A 14,170-nucleotide genomic window follows, 5' to 3' on the forward strand; every position below is an offset into this window, starting at 1 on the left:
ACACACACACACACACACACACACACACACACACACACACACACACATTTTCTCCTCCTAGTGGCACTGGTACCACTCTACCCTATGGTGTCACTATGGGCCTGACAGGGTCTCCTGAGGACACCATGAGTTAGGCTCCCACAGTCATTCCAGAGCCCTCATAGATCCAGCTCCCCCCAAAGCAGTGCAATGTGTTGGTTGTGATTAGAAAATGCTGAGGGCCAACCTGACTGTGCTCTGTGACACCCTCACAATGAAACTCACCATGGTATCTACAGAGAGCAGAATTCTAAGATGGCCCCATGATCTCCATCCCCTGGTATCTTGCCCTATGTAATACCCTCCCCTCTGGCATGAGCAGGACCTGGACTTGCTTCTAACTAATGGAAAATGGCAAAGTGATGGGAGCTAGAGACTCTTTCCTGTTGGCTTTGAAGAAGTAAGGTGCCATGTTGTGAGATGGCCAGATGGCATCAACCATGAGTGGACCCCAGCTGACAGTCAGCAAGCAAATGGGCACCTCAGTCCTACACCAATAAGGAGATGAATTCTGCCAGCAACCCAAGTGAGCTTACAAGTGAATCCTTCCCTTTTTGAGCCTCCGGATGAGAACACAACCTGGCCACCATCTTGACTGTAGCCCTGTGAGACTCTGAGCAAAGGACCCAGCTAAGCTGTGGGAGGAGTTCTCACCTGCAGAAATGGTGGGATAATAGATATGCACTGTTTTAAGCCACTATGTTTGTGGTGATTTGTTATGCAGTGAAAGAAAGCTAATATAACCTTCATTTTTCTATCTTTCCAGAGGAAGCCCGATAAAGTGGTGGTAATACAGGGAGTCAGAGACTCTTCCAAAACAAGCTGGAAGAAAGGAGCATGACCTGGGGTTAAACCTGAGTGTATGGAGTCCAAAGAGTGTCAAAGACTGCTGGCTATGTAAACTTGGTCAAGTCATTACCATTTTCCGGAGTCCGGTTCTCCCACCTCCAATGAGATAGAGTTAGATGAGAGATTTCTTCCAACTCTAATAGATTCTGATTTACAAAACTGATGAATGAACAAATTTAATGTCTGTTGAGCATCTACCGATGTGGCATCCCAAACATTATTGCACTCTGTCTTATTTAAACTTCAGAAAACATCGTACTCACGTTATTCTTACAGTCTCTTGGAGAAATAAGTAAACTGAGGTTCGGAGAAGTTTAATAATTTGCACAAGACCACATGGCTTGAAAGTGGTAGAGCAATGAATCAGTCTTAAAACATTTTCACTGCATTGTGCTGGACCAGTGCCCAGGAGAAAGTCTACTCAACTATTTAACTAGAAGCAATCAGGGAAACAGAAGAGCAGAGAAACCTCAGGAAGGGACCTGGAGTTGTAATAATCAAGTGGAGAGCCATATAAGTGATAATTCAATCTGACAGCTAAGACTGACTAGATTCCAAGTGATGGCTTTGAAAAAGTTAGATCACCAGGAAAGTTCATCAGAGGTCATTTTAGAGTGGAGAGAAGAGAGAAATTAGGATTTTAGGAGAATATTTCCTACCACACACTAAACACTGATGGCTCTAAATGGCTTTCTGTGGCCTGAGACATCTCTCCTCAACCCCAGACCTATTGCTGCAGCCCTCCTTGTGGTCCCAACTTCCAACTCAGCATGTCCCCAAACCAAAGTCATCCTTGGACCCAAAGTCACCTCCCTAGGTCCCCTACCCTGGTTAAATAATTTATGATTTACTCATACGGCTTTCATCCCCAGCAATTCTCTTTGCTTATCCCTTACTTCTTAGTAGCCACCTAGACCTATGACTTATGACCTATGGATTTCATTTCTTAAATGTCTTGAATCATTGTGCACTTTATCACCATAAGTCAGATGTCCATCACTTCTCTGCTGGGCTATTTCAATAGCCCCTAACTTATTTCCCTATCCTCCAGCCCACCCCTCCACCCTTTCCTTACACAAATCCATCTTCCACATTACTTCCAAGGTGAACTTTCAAAAATGCAAGTCCCCATCATATTTAAAGACTCTCCAGCACTAATTGGATGCATTTCAAACTCCTTGATATGGCATGCAAGACACTTCTTTTCTGGCTTCCATCTCCTTGTAGAACCTCATCTCCTACCACACCCCCTCTTATCCACTTACCTTATCCATATTTTACCCCATTGCCTGGGTCATTCCCTGCAATGTCTTTTGATGTTTTGTCTACATACTCATCATTTCAAGGCTTAACTCAAGTGTCTCATCCTCTATGAAGACTTTTAGTGACTCTTCCCAAAACAGCCATGTTGCACATCTCCAGGCAATCACTCATAGCAATCCTAAGGGCCACGATTCACATAGCAAATCATGTACATGATCCCTCTGGAGGTGTGCAATAGAGCAGTACCACATGCCATCCTAAGTGAACTTGGTCACTCTCCCACTATGACTATAATCTGATAACAAAATTGTCTCCACCAGACATTAAGCTAAGCTCTTTAACTGTAAAGCCCATGATTTACTCATCTTTGAATTCCTAATGCCCATCACAGTGCCCTATGTATTGTAAGTTCTCAATAAGTCTCAGCCTAGTAACTGAGTGAACAGTTAGATGAAGTCATCAAAAGTCAGCAAGAGAAAGGGCAAGAACCTAAACTAGACATTCAGATTTAGAATCCAAAAGAAAGGACACGTTTCTTGAGTCAGTTTAAATTGGGCCCTTCTGACAATACACCCTAAAAAGAACAATGCCAACTAACTGACTGGAAAGCCATTAGTCTGAGGATATTGGTGCAGAAAAACATAGCCATTTCTTTCCAACTGTTTTTGGTACATAAACAAGGTATTTTTGCTCTTGGTAAAAATCTCAGTGAGGCTGATTCCAGCCACATGGAATGGATTTTTGTTTGTTTGGGTTTTTTTTTTTCTTTTTTGGTCAACTTAGGAGAAATGTGGCTATTTCAGCATAGTTGAAAAAAAAAGTCTATGGAAGGTAAAATGGTGTCCTAGTAGCTTTCTGAGGCAACGTAAGTAATTACTTAGTTGTACTAAAATATCCAAGTCTAGGACTGTAGGGAAACTTAATTGTGTTTATATATTAAGAAATTAAGGTTCCCATCCCACTGTTTCTTCCTGCTGAACAGCTGAGTGCATGGTTTTAGACTGTAGGAGAGTCTGAGATGCTCCAGGGAATGAATGAATGAATGAACAAATGAATGAATGAATGAATCTATCTATCTATCTATCTATCTATCTATCTATCTATCTATCTATCTATCTATTTCTCTATCTATCTATCTCTCCAGGGAATTTTAACTTAGCTACATAAACAGCAGCACAGACATCTACATACTGGGAAAGTGATGATAGACTTTCTAGCTTTTGCTAGTTGCTTATGGGCTCTGTGTGTGTGAGTGTGTGTTTACTCCAAAGTCCCAGAACTAGTCTGGTCTAGAAATTCTTCTGTAATCTGCTCTGGTTCAGAGAAGATCTACTGTCTGGGAAGAGTAGCTTCATAATGGCATATGGTATGTATAGGTTCTCCTTAGTTTTGGAACCTAAAACTAAGCTGTTCCAGAGTCACAGCTGCCAGACCCATTGTGAACAGAAGCAGAATTCACTGGATAGCCCCAGTCTGGGGGACTGTGAAAAAAGAGACAATGAAGACATGGCATTTATTCTCAAGGAGCTTACCTGAAATATTGGTAAACTTTCCCCTCCCTCTTTACTCTGACATATCTCCACTACTCCCGGTTCTCGAGAATGGAGATTTGGAATCTTCAGAAATAGCATGAGTGCCAGCCTCACAGGTCAGTGTGTATCTGAGAAGTATACACTGAGTCTGAGTTTCTAGAGTTAAAAATTTTCAGGTCCGGAGAATCTCCATCAAAGGAAATCTCCATTAAGGAAAATACTACACTGCATACCGGGTATGCCTCTTGCCCAGAGATCTGTAGGTCAGGATTAACTCTCAGAAACCCTCAAACCCCTGTTATATCTCTGAGTAAAAGCTGACAATGCCAATCCAACTACACTGACAGAACATACTTGATGTGGCCCTTTAGGCTAATGTACTTGGGTCTTTGGGGAGAGGTCACAATAATTACGCTTTTAAATACAAGCTAAACTAATTTATAGATATGGCCAGTGGCTCTGGGTACAGGGTAAAGAGCAGTGTATATTGAAACAAAATGTTGTTCAAGTATCTGAGACCCACAAGACCATTAGTTGAACAAATTAAAACCTGGTAGACATTATTACCTGAGGCAAGGTTGAGTTTTTGGGTATGTGAGCTGAAGTGTGGCTGAATGCAAGAGAATCCAAGATGGATATAAAGACAATACTCCAAAGAGGCACCATAATTTCCCAACAAAGCAATGATCCACGTATGTTCTGTGGGTATAATGGCAAACGCTGACTGTATGAGCAACAAACAGCACCATGTTGGGAAACTGCACTCAGCCGCAGTCCCATTTGCCTGAACACATTTTTAAAAATCTGTGAGCTTGGGTGCCTGGGTGGCTCAGTTGGTTAAGTGACTGCCTTCAGCTCAGGTCATGATCCTGGAGTCCCGGGATCGAGTCCCGCATCGGGCTCCCTGCTCAGCAGGGAGTCTGCTTCTCCCTCCCTTCCCCCCTCTCATGCTCTCTCTCTATCTCATTCTCTCTCTCAAATAAATAAATAAAATCTTTAAAAAAATAAAAATAAAAAAAAATTAAAATCTGTGAGCTCATAAGCTCTTATACATTGCATGGTTATCAGAAAGATCCTGATATATTGAAAAGTGTTTAGAACTGAAAGATGGAAAGAGCAGGATTTTAACTTGGTTCTGGCACTAATTGGCTAGGAAAACTTGGGCAAGTCATTTCAATTCTCTAGGTCTCACGCTTTCTTATCTCTGGGCAAAAGTTTTTGTGCAGATGACCTCCAAGACCTCTCTCAGTTTTAAATTTGGTTATTAGCTGATTCTGTCCCCCCACCCCCACACTCTCTATTAATTATCTCTCACATCAATAAAGACAAGCCAAAAGGCTAAATCTTATTTTCCAGACAGCAAAGAACAGTATGGGGAGGTTAAGAGCTCATCAATATTTAAGGTAAGCTCCTTGAGGGTAAAGACCATGTCTTAATCATCTTTCTGCCAAATGCCCAGCACAGTGCATTCTAGAGGTCCACAAAATTCAGCACATAGAAGGACAATTCCTAGTTAGAATGGTGGCTGGGAAGTGATTACACAGGTGAGGACTACATTCCCCAGGCTCCCTTGCATCTAGGTGGGGACATATGACTAGTTTTCCCCAACTGAATATGAACTCTGTGATATGTGTCCCTCCCAAGACAGGTGGATGTGCCTTCTTCACCTTCTTGTAGAAACTCTGTGCTGAAGATGACAGAATTCCTGGGTCCTTGAATGCCCACATGGAGCAGAATACCCCATTACTCACTTGTATCAAACTGTTTCAAAAGTGGGAATCAAACTTCCATTACGTTAAGCCCTTGAAATTTAGGGGCTGATTTGTTATGACAGTTGTTTTTACTTCAATGAGTACACAGAGAGTAATAACTGCTCGAATGCCCAAGCACATTAGATTTGCAAGAGATAGGATGAGGGAAAGAAGGAGAGAGAGAGACAGAAAGAGAGAGAGAGAGAGAGAGGAGGGAAGAAGAGGGGAGTGGGGAGAAGGAAGGAGAACAAAGGAGAGGAAAGGAAAAGAAAAAGAAAGAGCTGGTTTTGTTTTGAAAAGCATGTCATTTGGAAGATTGAAAGGTCAAGCCTGTAGGACTCAGACTGCAGAATTTTTACAATAAGCCTAGAATAGAGAAGTACCTAGGACATTATGTAAGCATGACATAAGCAGTTTCCTCTGCATAGAAAGGGCTGGGGCTTGAACTAAGAAAAGTGTTGCACAGAAGAACATTAGAATTGGGTCAATATCCCTGAGTAGCTTGGATCCAGCCCCATTCCACAGCTGAAACTGAGTTGGAGAGAGGAGCCTGATAAGAGGTTAGAAACACCAAAGAGGTTAAGAAGGAATCTGTGACCCTAGGGGCTCATGCCCACCATCGGACTGAAACCCTGGATGGTTTGGAACACTTTGCATTATGCTCTGAGCCAACAGGATGGCCTTGCATGTTGCGGTAAAGAGCGCCTGAGATATGTTCACTGACTCTTCTCTGTTAAGTGTAAGGACAGGCAGCCGAGAGGCTGAGAGGGTCAGTGGGCTGCGGAGGTCTGGGGCAGGCTAAGAAGGAGTCATGAACCCATGACTGGGGTTGCAGGAGGACTCTGGGCAGGGGCCAGCCACCTCCACTAGGTGTGCGGGCCAGTCCAGGATGAGCCAGAACAGAGGACTCCGACCAGACATCCCCTCTGAAGGCCAGTGGCACACATTTACCCCGACTGCCCAGGGGAGAAGAAAACACAAAGGACTAGAGCATGCTCTTCAACAGATTGAATTTGGACCAAGAGTTTCACCTGAAAAAGTCTAGTCTTGAGCTGAACAATCCTCAAAAGGCAAAATGTTCCCCTCCATCAGAGGAAGGCTCATGAGGAAATTCAATTCAGCTATAGAAAAATGAATTTTCTACACATCCTAATTACAGTGCATAACTTCTATGTCCGTGAAGTATATGTAATATCCTTCTAGAGAGAACATAAACCTGGTCCAAAAGCCGAGGTTACTGCCTTTTTCTGCAATCCAGAAGAAGTAACTTGGAGAACTGTCCTCTTCATGACCCAGAGCTGACCTCGTTGTGCCCCAAACCTGTCTCCTGACTCCAAGGCATAGAAGCTTTTTGATTTCCTGCTGGGGAGGGAAGGCCAGTGTCGAACCCAGGACCCAGGGCTAATGACCACACCTGAGGCCAGAAACGGTCAAGCAGCCAGACCTGTGAGGGTGACCAGCAATCCCAGTTGGCCTGGGACGAAGGGGGGTGGGGGTGTAGTTCCTGAAACACAGGACTTTCATTTAAAACCAGGAGACTCCCAGGCAAACCAGGTGAGTTGGTCACTCTATCCTCTTCCCCACCGAAAGGCCAGGCCAGGTGGAGGGAGGCGCAGAGGCCCTTCTGCTGGCTGGCGTGTGGATGGCTAGGGGCTTCTCTGCACAGCAGAGTCTTGGAACCCTTCTTCTGAGTGTGGAGTTACATAACAAAACGAAGATGGATATGATTCATCATCACTGCAAGTGAAAGAACATACACACACCTAAATATAATTTACAAGTGGCTCCTCTTGATGGTATTGCACAACCAAATTAGCTCCTTTAAAAAAAACCACCCACTTTAAAGCACAACAGATGATCTGTACTTATGCTCGAAACCATACAAGTTTTGCTCTGGTGGCAGAAATGGCTGAGACAAACAGGACAAAATTTGGATTCAGTTCTGAGAGAATCATATCTGTTACTGTACATCACACATGTCCCGGGCAACTTCTGAGAAGAAAGTCCTGACCCGACTCCCTCTTGTCAAATGCTTGGCCTTCACATGCACATGCATGTGCAAGCACGTTAAGTACCTCTGATTCCCCCCCCCCCCCCACCACCACGAGGGAGATGTGGATAATGACTAACAGAGGAGGGTTCGTGAAAGCTTGCATCTGGAATGGTGGAGATCTTGACTGTGCTTCAGAATGATTGATTCCTCCCAGGAGGAGCCGGGGCTCATCGAAGGAGACTAATGCTCAATGGTACTGAAGTTTCAAGCATCCAGAACTGGGGATGGGGCCGGGGGTGGGGGGGTGGGGGGGGGGGGGGGCTGGCGCTGCAAACTCCCAGAGCGCTGCCCTGCTGAGTTTATTTTGGAAGTCTGTTTTGAATTTACAGCACTGCCTCTTTAGGAGGGTATTTTAAGATGCTCTGCCAACCCGCAAGGGCTCCAAGTAGCTTTTGTTTCTGTACTCGCACAGATGAGGAGCTAAACTAATTGAGAGAGTGACCCAAATTTGTGAGTATCACAAAGTACCACAATTGGCCTGAATTCCCCAAACTCTTCGCATGTTATCTGTGCTCATGTCCATTCGGAAGTCGCTCTTGGAACCCTTGCAAAAATCTCCTCACTCACATATAATCAGTAAAGAAACCATCAGTTCCGCTCCTAAGTGGTAACGTTTCAAGGTCCCAGGAAGAAAAATTTCAAGGGCTAAACTCTTCCAGAGGCTTTTGTTAATATAAACACAGCTTGGCAAAACAATTGCTGTTTTCTTTCTTTGTGCAGTGACGGAACAGTGTGGCTTGTGCTCAGATATCATCCTTTAATTGACATAATTTCCTAGTGTCAATCCACCCAAGGTTGTAAGAGGAGGAGGTTCACCTTACAGCCTTGGAATGTTTTCATTTTTATTCCTCCAAGTATAGTTTTCTAGCCAAGAGCATTTCAAACCATTGTCAGAATTCACTGAGGAAAATCAAAGGGGAAAAACTCCCCCCACGCCCTGCCCTTCTGCCCCCCCCCCCACACACACACAGAAAAGGGAGGAAGGCATTTAAGGTAACTATAGGAATGTAAGTCCTAATGGGAGCTGGGTGGGGGGTCGTCAGAGAGTCAGAGAATTTTCATTTCAAATGGGCCTTTTCCATTTAGTTTATATGTATGTCTCTTTTCTCCCTTTCCTTATTCCCAGCTTTCAAACCCCTTCATGATTAATAGATATGCCAGAAAGCTTCTTATTCTCTCTCTGGGAATTATGCTCATAACAAAGAGTAATTTGTGCAAAAGAGCCAGTTGCTGGGAGAGGGTGGGCAAACGGAGCTCAGGAGTGTGTAAGGAAGAGCAGCGAAGCAGGCAGAGCATGAGCCATGTGGGTGGCCTGCCAAGCGCAGCAGTTGGTGGGGACAGAAGGCTTCAGATGGACACATCCAGGTCCGGGCTGCTGGCTCATACTCACCTGCACTGCGCCAGGCTTCATGCCACCAAGCCAGAGTTTGCCCGGAGTCTCATCTCCAGGACGGCTCAGCTGCTGACCAAACCCAGGGTTCTTCACCCCATCCCTCTATGGTTTTTTTCCTTAGGCACAATACCAATAGGGATTTGGGAATGGCATGTCATTCCACTGCACCGGGAGCAGAGAAGAGAGACGGAATCAACCACTGAATGAAAGCTTAGAGAGAAAAGTGAGAAACAGGAAAATAAAATAGAAATCTAGAGGCTAGCTATTCCAAGTGCAGTCCACTGACAAGCACAGCATTAACATCTTCTGGGAGCTCATAAGAAATGCATCATCTCAAACCTCAACACAGATCTGCGGAAAAAGGGATCTGCTGCTGACATTCCTAAGTGATTTATATGCATAAGCAAACTTGAGAAGTGCTGACCTGAGATATCACATGCGAGCTTTTAACAATTACCAGCAGCTCATCCTCTGGTCTGGAGTAGGGCACACACCTCAGGAATTTTTAAAAGCTCCTCTGATGATTTGAATGGGCTTCCAGAGTTGAGAACCAATAGTACACAACAGAACAATGGTTCTCCAGACCAGCTGCATCAGCATCAGATGGGGAACCTCTTAGAAATGCAGATTCTTGGACCCCTACTGAATCAGAAACTCTGGGGTGGGGGGCAACAATCAATGTTTTGACAAGCTTTCCAAACATTTATCCAGAAGACCTGTAGAATTAGAGTAAGGGCTGCAAATACATTCAATTCTACTACTCAGAACCCCCCAGAAATATCCATTACCTGTGGTAGGAAGTCCAGACTTTTCCACTGACATTCCAGGTTCTTCACGAATGAAACCAACACACATTCCTAAATAAATTTCCCATAATCCCCTTTAACAAATGCTGCTAAAATGAGTGGATTGGATTCTAGGGTCCCTTCTAGCTATAAAAGAGTGATTCTATGCTTCCAAAGCTATAACTTTAGCCAAGTTCATTGTCTCCCTGAGTATGGTAACCTAGATGCTCAACTCTCTTTTCCTACCCAGGTCTCTTTATCTTCCTGTCTTCCCAGGTCAGATCCTGCTCATTCTTTAAGGCCATGTACAAATGCTACCTCATCCACTAATTGGTGCCCCCAGCCAGAATGAACCTCTCTCCCCGCATTTCTCATATCATCTGCTCACTGCATTCATTTCACTGTTCTCTCTCAGTCATTTGCCTGATCCTTTGGCTGTCAGCCATATTTACTGTTCCTTGAAACAGAACAGTATTTTATTCTTCCTTAACTACTCCCAGCTTCTAGCACTGCCCTCTGCACATAGGAAGTAGCACATAAATACTGACTGCATTGAAATGAATGGGTTTGAGGACTCTCCAGAGAATTTGGACTGTAAGATGAATCATGACTCTTTTTTTTTTTTAATACAGTAAGCAAGCACAGAATTCCAAACCAGCCAACAAGAGCACAGACATCATGAGTCTAATAAAGGTGACTCTGTTCCAAAAATTTGGTTTCAAAATAAGTCTAAGTCACATCCTCAAAAATCCATAAAAAGAAATTATATCAAATTTTATACTAGTTGGCACATATTAGTCATTCAGTAATTATTTTGTTAGATGAATTTTTAGATGAATATTGAAAGTTTTTTGAACAAGAGCTCAAGAAAACTAAAAATATCTTCGTGTGTGTGTATATAGATGTGTGTCTGTGTGTGTGTATATATATATATATATATATATATATATATATATATATGGAATCCTTTATTGAAATGGAATTTGGCTTAACCCTCTGCCAGATACATTACAAACTTTATCTCATAATCTTCAAAACCCTAAGAGGGAGATATTTTTATTCCCCCTTCTGTGGGTAAACTCAGGCTCCAAAAGGTTAAGTAAGGCACTGAGAGCATCTGGCTAGACAGGAGGCGGGGTAAGGACCCACACTTGGGCCTTGCTAAGTCCAGAACATTTCCGCTCTCCAGTATATAAAGATGCTTGGTGTTTTAAAGATTTCAAACGATTTATTTCTCCTCTGTGACTCTGTAGAATTGGTGTCCATTTCTCCTTTTTATGTTTGCCATTAACTACATGCTTCCAAATGGTGAAGCAACCAACAGAACTTTGTAGGAATGATTCCTAATGAGCCCTTTCAGTGAAGAGATTAAAGTAAAGAAGAAAAAGAGGATGAGAATGAGGAAGGAGCAGAGCCTGTGTTCTAAGCGGAGTGTGATATGCTGCATATATGTGTCTGCCATGCTTTAAGAATTTAAGCTGGATTTCAACTGCATCTGGTGAAGAAGGACCTCACATGCAAAGGCACCGCAACCTACCACAACACGCCAAGGGCAAAGGGTGAAAGGGCTCGCGGTGGTCTGTGGCAGGTGCTGCCAACGGTGTACTGAAGAAATCTGCAAAAAGGTCATTTTGCCCTCCTACCTCCCTTCATCAATGGCACTACCAGCTCATACAAAGTGCTATCTCATATCCTCAGGCTCTGGGATCTTTTTGTTCTTAGCATGTTTCCCTACAGAATCTGCCTGCCTCTTACCTTTAAAAATGACCCCTCTTCTCGATTTCAATTTCAATCTCCTACCTTTATCCAGGACTGCCAATTTGTTGCTGAATGATAATGTCACTTTATACTAAGAAGTGAATGACTAATAGACATTCCCTATCAAGGAATGCATCTGAAAAAACAAAAAAAAAAGAGAGAGAGAGAGAGACACATGATCTTAAATGAGCTTTTAATTGATTAAACATGTAGAATTAGTTTGAAAGGTGACCAACCTTAGAAGTGTCTGTGTTTATTGAGGGTGGGGTTGGATTTCCTTGGATTTCTTTTTCTTATTTAATCCTTATTTTCCAGGGCAGAAAATTAAGGGCCACCACGCAGGAGACTCTTGATCTGACCTAGTTCTCTGTGGTGGGCAGGGTTTAAAAACCATGACTTTAATTATGATTCTCTCTGGTTTATCTGAGAACAAAACTCATCAATATGTAAATTGAACTCAGAGAGGCTGAGGTCAAAGTCAAGCACAATAAAAGAACAGAGAAGAACCAGGGATGTTTAGGAGAGAAGAGCTCAGTGCCACAAAGGAGAGATGAAATGGAGCGCCGGAGTCAACACCACCACAAACAGAAGTTGTCATGGAAACTCCCGTTGGAAAGCGGGGCGGTTGGATTCTGGAAACTGGATGAAGGAAGACTTGATGGCAAGAGAGAGGGGGAAAGGCTGAAGCCCCCACATGAAGGCAGATACTTAAAACGTGCCATGGTTGTGCCCGTGAGTGTGCACATCACTGTCACAGGGCTGGAGCCTGACAGAGCTGTCCAGCCAGGAGGTCTATGAGTAAATGTGTTAGAATCTTCCTTTTATGGCATTGCAGTGCTCATGACTCATCCTCCAGAACAATGTGATAGGTGGGTGGAATCTCTTTTAAAAGATTTCCAAGAAGAATAGGTAGTGTGTCCACATCTAATTTTTAACCGAAATTCTTTCTCCACTCAAATAATAAGAGTAGAGGCAGGTAGAACAATTGCTGCCATGATTGTTTTATATGAAGTATTCCCTTATGAATATGGACATGAGGATCGTGCAGACACACCGAAGACTGACTTCCCTGTTTTCTGGCTGAAACACACTCTGAAATTATATGATTACACGGACTTATAACATTGGCACTCATAATGCACACGGATTGGTTTTCCATAAATTACCTCTTAAAGAAGAGTCTGTAGTACTAAATGTACACATGTGGTTACAAAAATTTTCCAGAGAGGAAAAGCGGACAGTGTGCCAGAGGAAAGAAAGAACTCTTTCAGCAGCACATAAAAGCTACAGAGGGCTAATTCAAAAGCAGAGTATAAGTGTACGTCCTGTTACCTGAATATGAAATAAGAGATTCTTTGGGACAGCAAATAGTATCCATCAGAAAAAGGTAAAACAAGTTACTCTAATGTGATAGGTAGGGGGAAAAGGGCAGGTGACTTGAGCAATATGAAGATCTGTGATGAGTAGTTCTGACCAGACGAACTGGTTTATGCTTCTATGTTAAATAATATAATGTCTGTTCATGAGGATCCTCGAGACTTCCTTTTGTATTTGTGAATTATACCCTAACTTGAAGTTGGCTACAACAGGGACTTGAAGTAGAATGACAGGGATAGAAAAATGCCATACTTCTAAGCATTTGATACATCATTAGCTTCAGACTATAATCATGACAGGCTCAACTAAGGGACATGATGGGTCTTCAAAACTAGGTAAGCAGTAGAACAAAGGAAACAAAACAGGGATGAGGTAGGACCCAGGCCATGGGAGCAAACTTGGCTGTATGATTTGTCACCTGGAGAGTTGGGGCAAGAAGTCAATGGTCAACCAACATTGGCTGGAGCCAAAACGTGAATATAGAATGAAAGCAGAAGTTTCCAGGCAGAAACAAATATCAAATTTGGCTGTTGGCAGCCCTGTGGTTCCAGAGAGGTGGTCTAGTTTGGAGCACAAGTCCAAGAGGTGGAGTAGATAAGAGGTCACAGTGAGTTTCTTGAGATGATGATCATCCAGCAAAGTTTAGGAAAGGTACCAGGGTCTGAGCCAAGTGGGCTGAGATCTAGTGCAGGCATTGTATTCTTGCAGAAGATTCAGATTACAATTCAGTATCTGAGGCTTGGCTTCGACTCATTTCCAGATCGTTGGCTCCTGATCTGTGTTCGTCAAGGTTTGATCAGGAAAAGAGAAACTACTCCAGATATTTCTGGAAGACAAGATTCCATGCAGGGCGTTAAGGGCTTATAAAGCCCTTGGGAGACGAGGGGAAGAAAGGTCAGTGAAAGCTGCTTTTAGAGTTTAGGGAATGAGGACGTGCAGGAATTGTGGGAACCTCTAGCCAGTGATTTCAGATGCCTGTGTCAGGTGACCGCAGAAGACCTCCTGGAAGCCATGGTCAAGGCCTCTAAAGCTCCCTGCTGCTGCTACGGGAACAACGTTGACGTCAACTTCTTCTCTACTTTCAAATCTCACTTGAGATTTTCCCTTTGGGACAATCTAAGCTTAAAAAGCTTTTGGGAAATGTAGTTTCCACATTTTATAGTCCATGTGATTCTGGGAGAACACAGAAAGGGGATAGAGGTGATGCAGCACAAGATCTAAACACTAATACTATCCCACTGGCTGGTGGAGATGTGATCCTGAAATGAGTTGGTAAGACTGACCCAGAAACTTGGTAAGGCTGAGTCTGGGTAAGACTGATGCTGGGAAGCAAAGTCCAGTAGACTCCATAGACATAGCCAAATGGAAGG

This window comes from Neomonachus schauinslandi, chromosome 3, assembly GCF_002201575.2.
Source record: "Neomonachus schauinslandi chromosome 3, ASM220157v2, whole genome shotgun sequence".
In the NCBI taxonomy this organism is placed as follows: domain Eukaryota; kingdom Metazoa; phylum Chordata; class Mammalia; order Carnivora; family Phocidae; genus Neomonachus; species Neomonachus schauinslandi.